Source organism: Euprymna scolopes, chromosome 14, assembly GCF_053919585.1.
Source record: "Euprymna scolopes isolate OS-2025 chromosome 14, ASM5391958v1, whole genome shotgun sequence".
Lineage (NCBI taxonomy): Eukaryota > Metazoa > Mollusca > Cephalopoda > Sepiida > Sepiolidae > Euprymna > Euprymna scolopes.
The window spans coordinates 22358759-22371659 of NC_136495.1; the positions used below are offsets into that span (position 1 = coordinate 22358759).

General features: G+C 33.2%; 1 protein-coding gene across 1 annotated transcript in view; it reads right to left on the reverse strand.

The window, feature by feature from the left end:
- LOC145292904 (CD63 antigen-like) overlaps window positions 1-11105 on the reverse strand; it is a 62004-nt gene extending 50899 nt beyond the window's left edge. The window contains exon 1 of the mRNA XM_080139044.1: window positions 10779-11105. The gene's annotated coding sequence lies outside the window, so the exon portion shown is untranslated. The remainder of the gene's footprint in view (window positions 1-10778) is intronic.
- Between the last annotated feature and the right edge of the window lie 1796 nt (window positions 11106-12901).

Sequence of the window (12901 nt, forward strand, 5' to 3'; positions counted from 1 at the left end):
GAAGGTAAGAGAACTTGTTGAAAGTTGACACTGGGAGATCATTATAAGTTGTTTAATTCTTCGTGGTTCTCCTGATCCTTAGCAATCTGATGAAGATCCATAACATGAACAGGTTGAATGGCGTTGACGTGCATACCCGATAGTGTGTCAGCGGACGTATTTTCGGTGCCTTTGATATATTCAATGTCCGAAGTGAATTGTGAAATGTAATCCAAGAGACGAGCTTCTCTGGGCAAATGTTTGCTGGGCTTAGTAGATAAAGCATGTGTACTGACCAAAGATTTAGGTCACAAAACCAAAACCACTGCTACCATCCTCTTCAGCACTATATTAAACCTTCCTCTTTCCTACAGTGTAAAAGACAATTCTCACTTCTTAACCCTTCCTTACACCTAGTCACCCTGCTTACTGACTCGTCCCCTACCAGCCTGTTGCTACCATCTAAGTAGAGCACGCTAGTGCCTTTTCAACAAGAACGAGGCAGAGAGTTCACTGAGTCGACGTCCAGTACACACGTGTTTTAACGACTGCTATACTCATGTCATCTTACTATGTTCGCAGTGTTAAAAGAAAATAAAATAATCCTTCAAATTAGTATTCGTGTTGTCTTATCCAAACGAGATAACAGCAAATATTACTCATGCGACAGTGGTTTGTGATCGGTAAATATAGTGAAGGTTGAGCTTTCCTACATAAATCCGAAATGTTTTACCGTGGAATAAGCAGCGAGCAATTCCCTTCCGAAAGTACTGTATTTTCTTTCAGCATCTATTAGTCTTCTAGAAAAGAAGGATAATGGTTGCCAACAACCATCAACAAGTTCTTGTAACACTTCTCCGATTGTCCCATCGGAAGCATCTACAAATAACACAAGCGGTACATCTGTCCTGGAACAAAACAACAATGTAGCATTTACTAAGGTCTTTTTTAAAACTGAGAAAGAGTGCATGTTCGCTTAAAGTAATCCCTTCATATTTTTTTTTTTCTATTCTGAAGAAGATCAGTTATGGGCTGTGTAATTTGCAGCAATTAGGTAGGAATCATCTGTAAAAGTTAATTAAACCAAGAAATTCTCATAGTTTACGAAGCGAAATGGGAACACAGTAATTAACAATAGATTAAACCTTCTCGGGCAGAGGACGAATGCCATCCTTATCAATAATATGACCAAGAAAAGATAATGACAAAACACCAAACTCACATTTATTAGGGCTGATAATGACGCCGTATTCTGATAGTCTGTCAAATAATTTGTTGAGATGTTGAATATGCTCCTCTATAGATGAGCTTACCACTAATAAATCATCGATATACGAGTAAACGAAAGGCAATCCATATGTAACTGTGTCTATGAACCGTTGAAAAACCTGAGCGGTATTTTTCAATCAGAAAGGCATTCTGATGAATTCAAAAAGTCCAAATGGAGTAGTGATGGCAGTCTTAGGGATGTTTTCGGGACTAACAGGGATTTGATTGTACACACGCACAAGGTCGATTTTGGAGAAAATTGATTTTCCATTGAGCAAGTTGGAAAAATCATGCAAATGAGGGTGCAAATGAGGGATTGGGTAATTTTCAGGTACTGTTCGGTTGTTAAGTGCCAAATAATCCCCACAAGGGCGCCAGTCACTTGATGTCTTGTTGGGGACCATGTGGAGCAGTGACTACCAGTTGTATTAAGATGGACGAATGATGCCTAGGTCTAGCATGTGTTCAAACTCTTGTTTAGCTGCCTTCAAGTGGTCGAGGCAGAGTTAGCTTGGGTGCGCACTTTTTTTTTTTTTTACGCAGTGGTCACCACTTATCAAGGCCCAGAAGCCACTCAGAGATAAGGGTTATTGCAAGTACATTACGTTAGTGTGGAGATTTGATGAAGTGTTTACTTAAGGGGGCGGTTCATTAGGAATTTGTTAACATTGGACTTGAAGACATCCAAGTTGTAGTCAGGTGGGAAGCAGGCAGATGGAACAGAGTTCCACAGGCGTGCAGTTCTAAGAAAGAAGCTTTGTTCATGGAATCCACGTTTTGATTTAGGCACAGATAAAGAGTGGGGGAAATTTTTCACAGTGGATTCAGCTAGTTGGGTGTTTTTCATGAAAGATTAGCGAGGGGGGACCAGAGATTGGAGCTCAGATGAGCACCTGCCATGGAAATAACGATAAAACAAGGATAGGCTCGCAACGTCTCTTCTGTGGGAGAGAGGTTGCAGGGTAGAGAAAAGGGCATCCCCCACTAAGCCATGAAGTCTATTTTGTACTCTATCAAGGCAGGATAGGCTGTTTTTAGCAGCTCCTGCCCACCAGATATGGCAGCAGTATTCCATCCTTGGATGTACTTGGCTTTTATATAGATAGAGAATTGCATCAGTAGTGAGATATCTTCTGGAGTGGTAGAAGGATCCCACCATCTTTCCAGCGACCTTGGCAACAGACTTGATGTACGTGTTCCATTTCAGATCAGGAGTAAAGGTCAAACCCAGAAGCTTGTCAAAACACGGGGCCTCTCCCAGACGAGAGCCATCCATCCCAATTGATGCCAGATGGGGATTAGAGCGTTTATGATGTAAGGATAGGAGTTTGGTTTTGGATGCATTAAAGGTAACCAGCCACCTCTTCCCCAACTGAACCACGCGTTCGATCCTCTCATGTCGGACATTTTGTCTTGGTCTCACATAGTACTCGACAAAATGAAGATGTCTTATTAAAAAATAACATAAATTAGGGACTGCCAAACGAATGTGAAGAATTGTGAAAAAAGGAACACATGATCCCGTGACGTCAACTATGGAAAAGCAGAAGCGACTTAATGATTTTTAAAACCTTTGTTTATCTTCTTCAAACTGCAATTAATAATTAATCGTTGTTATAATTTTGTTAGGTTTTAAGATTTACACAATTTAATGATTAATAATATTATAAACATTTGTATATTAAATATGAAATACGAGTTTACTAAATATGTACGAGTGTTGATTTGGTTAATTACTGGCTTCCATACTTTTGTTTGGTAAAAAGGGACAAACAAGATATCGTAGTGGGTATAAAAAATGTTTAATTTTTGTCCAACAATATTTTTAATCGGTTTTAATCTGGCGATAAAATAGCTGGCAAGAGCAATGTTTATATTAAAATTTAATATTAAAAAAAATTTTTTTAACACAATTAAAAATCTATGTTGTAACGGAACATTTTGAAATAATGGAATTTTAATCACTTTAATCTTTTAAAAATTAATTAATTTTTACAAAATTTCTTTTTCTTGCCAGTTTAACCGATAATAGTATATATTAATAAAAAAAAAACGCTATTTAAAAAAACATATTAATATAAAATTTAGGGTTTGTATTACTGTACACATAGATTCGAAAAAGTTGTCAAAAAACATATATATAACAAATAAATGTTATCAAAGGCAAGATAAGTTACTTTTCTACCAAACTGGATACATTTTTTGTGTTTTTATTCAATGTAACATATTTATTCAGCTCGAAAACCATACAGTGTTTACCGATGTATTGGAACATTCAAGATGGCGTCTTATTCTCTCTTTAACACGGTAAGTGTGGGAAAAGATGTTATAAATAAAAAAACGGATAAAATACTGTTAAAAACTCGCTCAATATATGTTACCGTGACATAGGTTGACATATATTCGGCGGGTTTTTAATAGTATTTTGTATAGTTTTTTATTTATAACACCTTTTTCCATACTTACGGTGTTAAAGAGGGTGTGAGACGCCATCTTGAATTTTCGAATACACATCGGTAAACACTGTATGTTTTTCGAGCTGAATAAATATGTTACATTGAATAAAAACACAAAAAATATATCCAGTTTGGCAGAAAAGTAACTTATCTTGCCTTTGATAACATTTATTTGTTATATATATGTTTTTGACAACTTTTTCGAATCTATGTGTACAGTAATACAAACCCGAATTGTTTAAACTAAATTAATTCTTCTAAATAAAATAATTACTTTCTTTGATAATACGTGTTTCTTTCTTTTATTTTTGTTTCGTAATACAAAAAGTGTTAAAACTAGAGTATTTTTAAAATAAATATTTGGTTTCGTTTTTGGTATCTTGACTCCGTGATCAAGTTTATTTTTTTAAAACAAAAGATAAAAATAATTTTTAAAAATATTATGAGATGTGTATTCTCTTTTAAAGACAATTTCTTCTTTAAGAACGCTCATAAAATGTGTTTTCAATCGATATTTATCAATAAGGGACTAGTTTTCCTACCTAGCAAAAAGGGGGGTCCGGGTACGAGTTTTCCGGGCACCAAAAATATATTTCCCGTCATATATTTTACGGAAACTGCATTTTATATGTAATTTCATTCTAAAATGGATAAGTATCGAAAATTTCATGAAAATCTGACCATTATTTGATTTGTGCTAGATTTATTAAATACAGGTATGTTTTGACGTTCGAAATGCTTACTACATGGGAACATTATTTTAAAGCGCCAATTATGTAAACACGATTTTCGTCTCGCAATTTCATTATTTTCGTACGATGAAAAATAAAAAAAAACTTATCACTAGTTTATTTGGCCCTTCTTTTAAATGGTGCAAAAGTTATATTGATAATATTAACTCATAATAAAGTTACATCGTGTTACATATGGGGGGGGGGGAATTCTGTGATGAATTTTGGAGGTGTCTCGTGTCTGCCTAACATAAATTGACCAACTTTTTTTTATTATTTTACTCAGAAATTCACATTTTATGATTAATCGAGATGATTTATAAATAAGGAAGAGATAACTCAATTCGAACTATAGAGATTAAAGAAAACTTACTGGATACAATTTCTTATTAAAATCTGATAATGTCGCTACATAGGGTTTGCGGGTGATATGAGAAAAATAAGGCATTAAAAATGTTTGTTTTTTTTATATCTTAAACATTGTTATATGATACTTTTTTTTAGATTAGGTCCACCCACCTCCACCTCCACAATTTTCTTTTAAATGACACCTTTTGCCGGTTTTCGACTATGCTGAATACGAAAATCAAATTGAAATTTTGCCGAAATAAAAAAGTTGCATTATGCATTGTATTCTTTGGCGGCCATCTTTTTTACGCGCATGCAGTGTCAGTCATAGATGAGTAGATTTGTTTCTGGCACGCGCGTAAAAAGATGGCCGCCAAAGAATACAATGCATAATACAACTTTTTATATCTCGATAACTAATTATTTCCGCAAAATTTACCGTCATTTTGAGTAAAAAGTTTAAACTCAACCCAAGAAATGCACGGTTAAAGTGTGTAATAAAAAATCAATATGGTTGTCCTGTTGCCATTTTAGAGACTAATAAGGCAGCCCTGCCCCTGACCTTGCGATCAAAAACTAAGATTGGAGTCAAACGGAACGAATCGACGGGACCTCGGGAATTGTTTTTCATTTTGAATTAAAACTAAATTTTGCTTAAAAATAAAAATTGTTCAAAAGTTGCTGAAATTATTTGTCAACATATTGTATAAAAGAAAAAAATAATAATTTTAAATGAAAAAGTTGTTGAACTTTATTTTTCATGGATTTATTTTTCACATAAGCATAAAAAAAATAGTTGTTTTAATTGTCACGAAATGCACGTGATGCACTGATGCAGTAAAGGATTTCGTCACTCGCTCTCTCCTCATAAATTTATAAATATACGAACTAAACAGATTTATCGAAGTCCCCGACTAGGAAGCCTCCCAGATACACACCCCTTCCTTTTCACCCCTCGGTGCTAATACACATGATTCGAGCTATTTTTTAAATCGTATTTCCAAGTTTAATTAAAGTTTTATATGTTTTTTTTTATTCAATTGTAAGAATAGGTACAAAACACCTTCCCCTCCCCCATGTTAAGAATGGACGACTGGCCCTGCAACACGTTATTTCAGCACGGATCAACAAGTGCATGAGTACCCACCCCTCTGTCTAAATTTCACCCATCTTGGAGAGAAAAAAAATCAATAACTAACCCCCATCCCACACCCACAAATTTTCTTTTCTCCATTTCGTCCCATGCAAACGAGCATTCTATCAACTAGACGGGGTTGGGAGGGTCCTACTAAACAGTAAACACTGCTTATATTTTTTCTTCTCCCCCCCCCCCCCGCCCCGTGAACTACTGTACCTATTTAGTAAATAGGCTATTTACTATGCCTCCCCACGGGACAGAGTTAGACATCAGGGTCGTTTTTTAATGTGGAGAAACGGTACAAAAAGAAAAAATTGTCTCAGTCGTGAAGGATTTCTCCTCCACCAAAAGAGAACAAGAAATGGAAGTGGAGCATCTGAAGAACAGATACTACACTTTGATATTGTATTACCGTTATTATTTTTTTTTGTTTTTACACGCTAATAAAAAATGTTTTAAACAATTGGGTGCTAAATAGAACAACGTCCCCAAGTACGAAAGGGCGAATGCGGTAAGAAGATTCTAGCTAAGAGAAACTTTTGTTTAGTTCTGAAGTGACAAGGGTGACCAACGACCCCCATTTTCCTCCCTTCTGAGTTGGCCTTGTGCCCAAGTTTTTTGTTCATGTTAATTTTTGCCTGAATAAAAGATCTAATATCTCAAACGTCCCGGGGGCGTGTAGTCTCTGACTGACAATGTCGATATCTCCTTCAAGAACGATCATAAAATGTGTTTTCAATAATGGACCAATTTTTCTTACCAAGCAAAAATGGACGTTGCTTCCTAAATTTAAATATTATCTTAACCAAATTCTAGTTTTATAACAATTTGGTTCAATTAAAATAATTTAATATCCAAACAATATATAAATTGTTACAATATTGTTTGTTCAAAAGTTTGGTTAAGATAAGTGGTTTTAATGGCAGCTATCTTAAAGCTGAAATCTTCAATATAAGCCTAACGCGTGAGAACTTAATTCTGTATGTATTTTGATTTAAGAATTTGGCCTCATTTTACTATTCGCAGGAGAGAAAGACTTGCTTCCTTCTAGGAGGAGGAAGAAGCTGAGGAGGGCGCTAAAAAGTGGTTTTACCAATGACACGATTCGTTTCTGGGAAAAAAAGTCATGTGATTTCTCTTTTTTTTTATTTTTACGATTCTTAAAGAATTTTTCGTAAATAAAAATAGTTTTCGTTTCAAGATACGTATAATTTAGAAATATTGAGGAGAGGGGGGGGGCTCAAATTTTCTTGGATTTGGTTGTTTTTACTTTAACCCAAACAAACAAGACTTTGTAAATAAATAGGTCCATAGTTGAGAGGAGGAGGGGGTTAGATTTCGACTAGAATTCTGCGTCGTTTCGTTTTACAAGAGTTTGTATTACTATTCGAAAAAGTTGTCAAAAACAAATATAATTTTTTTAAAAAATTAAAATGGTGCACGACTCTCTTGAACAGGGTAAGTTTGGGAAAATGAGTTAAAAATAAGAAACTATACAAAATACTATTAGAAACCCACTGAATATATGTCACGGTAACATATTGAGCGAGTTTCTGACAGTATTTTGTATGGTATTTTTTATTTTTAACTCATTTTCCCAAACTTACAGTGTTCAGGCGCCATTTTAAATTTTCCAATACATCGGTAAACATTGTGGTTTTTCGAGCTGAATAAACATGTTACATTAAATAAAAACGCTAAAAAAGTATCCAGTTACAAAAGTAACTTATCTTGCCTCTGACAACATTTATTTGTTATATATTTGTTTTTTGACAACTTTTTCGAATTTTGTTACTCTTCTACCTGGATGGATTAGTTTTTAGTGCTCTTGCTTACTTTTAAATATTTATTCGGTTCGAAAAACAAGTAGTATCGAGCGCGAGCGTTTATACAAGCACAAGAAAAAATGAACGCGAGATATCTCTTACATCTTTGAAGGGTATTTTTTTACGAGAGTACACACACAGCTTAGTATAAACACCCTCAACCTCTCCATGTTAAGAACGACTTTCGGAATAACCCCCCCAACCTCCCCATGTTAGGGACGGCTTTCGAGGTTGTGGGTGCTTATTCTGAAAGCCGTCCCTAAAACGAGAAGGCTGAGGGCATTTATACTACGCTAGGTACTCTCGTAAAATACCATTTGAAGTCTCGACAATGACTTACAAATAAAACATTAAGCAAATATTATTAGAACGCCCCCCCCATGTTACCATGACATTTATTGGTTGGGTTCCACCATTATTTTGTTTTATTTAAAACAAATTAGAATCACCCCAAAAATATTAAAACACCGGAATGGTACGGAAATGTTCCGTTAAATTTATATGAAAAACTGATTTCCCACTATAAATTCTAAATTGATTTTCACAACGTACCTCCAACACGAGACACAGATTTTTTAACCACTCCCCCCACCCTTTATAAGTAACACGAACTGTAATTTAATTTGGTTATCCTTTACGGAGATGGTCCCGACGTCCGCCTTGTTCTGAGTTCGGGGAGAGGCCGTCTGACGTAGGCGGTGTCGAGGCAGAAAATTACCCTAACCCTAAAATTTGCGATATGTAACAGACAGATGCTTTTACAAATATTGTGAAACAAATCACAGAATTTTACAGGGTTAACGAACTACGTGGAACTATTCTAATCATGTGGACTGTTTTTTTGTTTTTAAATTCTAAGTATTTGAACTGTTGAATTATCAAAAATTTGAACTGTTTATTTTGTAAAATTCCAATTATTTGAACTGTTGAATTATTAAAAATTTGAACTGTTTATTTTGTAAAATTCTAATTATTTGAACTGTTTATTTTTTAAAATTCTAATTATTTGAACTGTTTAAAATAAAAAATAAAAATTCTAATTATTGGAACGGGTTTTTTTCTCCTTAAGTTAACAACTGGGCACTTTATTGAAGGGGTAATTTTCTGCCTCGACACCGCCTACGTCAGACGGCCTCTCCCCGAGCTCAGAACGAAGCGGACGTTGGGACCATCTCCGTAAAGGTTATCCTTTAATTTAATATTATCATCATAACTTTTATACCATTTAAGAAGTTTCAAATAAACTAGTAATATGTTTTAAATTTTTTTTACAGCGTACGAAAATAATGAAAATGCGAGACCAAAATCGTGTTTACATTATCGACACCTTAAAACAACATTGCTATGCAGTGATCATTTTGAAGCCGTAAACATATTTAAACGTTTAAAAAATCTAGCAAAAATCAACTAGTGGTAAGATTTTCATTAAATTTTCGATAAGTATTCAATTTTAAATTAACTTATTATAAGTTAATTTAAAATTGAATACTTCACATATTTCCCTTCACATATTTAACGAAAACTGCTTTTAAAATATAAGTTACTTATATTTTAAAAGCAGTTTTCGTTAAATATGTGAAGGGAAATATTTTTTAGGTATTACTGTTCTACCCACCCCTATATTTGATGCTACGAAAACTAAACAAAATAAATTTAAGTCCATTTTTATAAAGCTGAATTAATATATATATATATACACACACACACACACATACATATATATATACACACACAAACACACATACATATATACATACATATATAATTAGTTAAATTACAAAAAAATTATGAAAAATAATTCATTTTTAAAAGATTTAAATAGAATAAAATTCCAATAAAAACTACTTGATCAATATCCGTGATTTTTGGAATATGACATCTTCGTTTCGTGGCGAGTACGTACTATATCTTGAATTAAGTTATAATACACGTGAAGTGGCAAACACCGAAATAAAGTCACCAGATTTGTTAACAAGTTCAGAAAGAGGTTAGCTAAGTATGACTGCTAACTCAAATTCAAAATTTTCTAGTTAAAAAAAAAAAAAAAAAAAAAAAGTTTTATTTGAAATATATATTGGTAAATCAGTTGGTTTAACATTTTCCTTTAAAATGGCGACTTTTGGGAGTTTTCGAGTATGCTGAAGACAAATATCGCATTTAGATTTTCCGCAAATACGTAGTTTTCCGGATATTAAGCAATGTAATTCCCTGTTACGTTAAAAGTGGTGGGTGGGCATTGTATTGTCCTTATCTTAAAAGTGGTAGCCATTGTTGTAAGCGCAAGCGCGCATATTTGAACTGAAAATGTTGACGTGGAAACCAAGTAAAAATTTACCTTTGTATATTTAAAAAAAAAAAAAAGGGTTCAAGCAACAACGAAACACATTTCACTTAATACGTGTTTGAAATAAGAATTAACTTCCCACACATACAAAGAAAACTTTCGATGAAGGTAAGACCCTCCCTCCCCATGTTATGAATGGATTTCTAAACAATAACGTTATTTTTGGAAACCCATTCTTATCACGAGGAGAGGAGGGATGTAAGTGTTTATCGAAATTTGTTCAGTCATAAAAAACTTTTGGTAAACTTTTGTTTAAGTTTGTCGTTACAGTAAGAAAATATAAGAGGCACTTGGGCAGTTTAACATCCCAAACAAATTTATAAAGCCATTCTTAACATGAGGAGGGGAGCTTTGTTAACTCTTCCTTGCGCGGGTGGAACTCTCCTAAAATGAAAATAATTCTCTTAGGGATGCTAAACTGCACTAGTGCCGACAAATAATAAAATAGTAAAAAATAAAGTGAAGTTTTAAGTTTATACCAACAAGATGCTGGAGAAAGAGTTGTAGAGAGGGGAAAAGATGAGGCTGAAACTTGTTGACCCACACACCCACCCACCCAGTTCAATGAGTCTTTTTTGTTGGTCCTCGTCACCTTTTTTTACGCTTATTTTCTGGTGGTTGACTATTTTCTTTCGCACTCGAAAAAAAACTTAAATACAAAGACAAAACAAATTAAATAAAACTTACCGCTAAAAAGGACACGAAACAAGTTCCAAGTACGATCGGTGATGACAGTAATTCGTAATTACAAATAAAAATAAATAAATAAAAATATCAAAGTTTCTTCCGGATAAAAATGGGCCGTTTACAAAAATAAGCAACTTTTACATATGATGATGATGATGATGATCGTAGCAGTTTGATTCGTCGCTGCTGCTGATGACTTGAAAACTGCCTTTGGGGAAATAAACTACTAAACGACTCGAGCGAGAAACTGTTTTCAATTTCAGTCAAGAGACATCAACCACCATGTCATGTATCATCTTTCTCACTCGTGCTCTCTCTTTCTCTCTTTCAAGCATAAATTCTCTCTCTCTCTCTCTCTCTCTCTCTCTCTCTCTCTCTCTCTCTCTCTCTCTCACACACACACTCTCTCTCTCTCTCTCTCTAATAAGTTTACATATATATATATATATATAAGAATAAAGAATTAATAAGAAATATATATATTTCTTATTATTAATTCTTTGTTCTTATATATATAAATATATATGCATATATATATATATATATATATATATTTCTTATTATTAATTCTTTGTGTGTGTGTGTAGATATATATATATATGTATATATATATAATATATATGTGTGTGTATGTTAGAGAGAGAGAGAATATATATATATATTTCTTATTAATTCTTTGTTCTTATATATATATATGTGTGTGTGTGTGTGTGTATGTGTGTGTGTGTAATAGAGTTCTATATTTATATATATATATATATATATATATATATATATATAGGCACCGCCAAAACTGGGGGGGCAGGTCAGTACTTTTTGACAGACCGTCTTTTTAAAAATCTACCAAAAATCAGGTAATTATCCGATCAATACGAAATTTTCAGCGATTATTAGGAGAAGAATGAACTTTATAACAGTGTACTTATTTTTCATAAACGATATTTTTATATATATATTTTTTTGCTTACAAAACCCCCCCTTGTTTTAAAGTGGGAACAAATATGCTTAAAATAATCATCTGAAACAGAACAAAACATATTGTGTTGTTGTAAGGGACAGAATTATAGATTAAAAAAAAAAAAAAAAAAAAAAATTGTTTGCATACCTTATTTTGACGTCTGAATATCAGAACTTCGATTGTGTTTAATTATCCCGCTTTTGAGTTTTGAAGTGTGAAATTCGGTGAATATGTTAAGTAAAATAATTAATTTAAGTTAAGCAAAACAAAAAAAAAAATTTTTTAATATTTATACGAAAAAAGCCATTTTAAAATTTTTGATAAATAAATTAACAATTTTTTTTTAGCGAGCCGAATAATGCATGACCATTATTAAACAGGGCATGCTTTGAATAATCGATACCAAAAAAAAAAATTCGATAAATATTGTGCCCTTTGTGTTAAAAATAGCATCATTTTTTTCGATCTCGTTTGAAAACGTTTGCCGCCTTTCGACTACGGTGGACCAAACGCGCTGAAATAATTTTTTTTTATTCTGCTTTAAATTGCCCCCCCCCCATTTTGGGGAGCCTGGCCCCCACACACATACACATTAAAAACCAAACTCATACAAATGGTCACCCATCTGGTACTGGCCAGCCTCAGCTTAATAATACATTGAAATTTTCGTCACTGAAAAATAAGTTTTTTTTGGCCTGTTTGGTCTTCCATAGTTTTCTTCCCATCAAAAGAAAACGTAAACAGAGTCGATCTGAACTCTTCGACGACGCGAAATATCTAGTTACCTATATGAATAAGTGGAATTATTTGAAATTCAGGTACTTATATTATAATATTTTTGCATATTCTCTTAGAAAATCATCCTAAATCTTAGTTAGACAATAAATAAATAAATTAATTATTTCAAAAACCCTTTTTTTTAAATATTTAAGTACGTTTTTTGTGCAAGACAAAAAATGTCAATTGTTAACTTTTTGGGAAAATTTAACATTTAAAATTGAATTAAAAATAGTAGAAAAAGTTTTACATTATTCTGTTTTCTATATGATAAAATTCAGGGTTTTATCTTTCTGGAAAAAAAAAGTTACTCAGAAATAATGGATTTTAATAAATGTAATTTAGTTTTAAAAAACAACAACAACTTGATTTTGCGGCCATTTTTGGC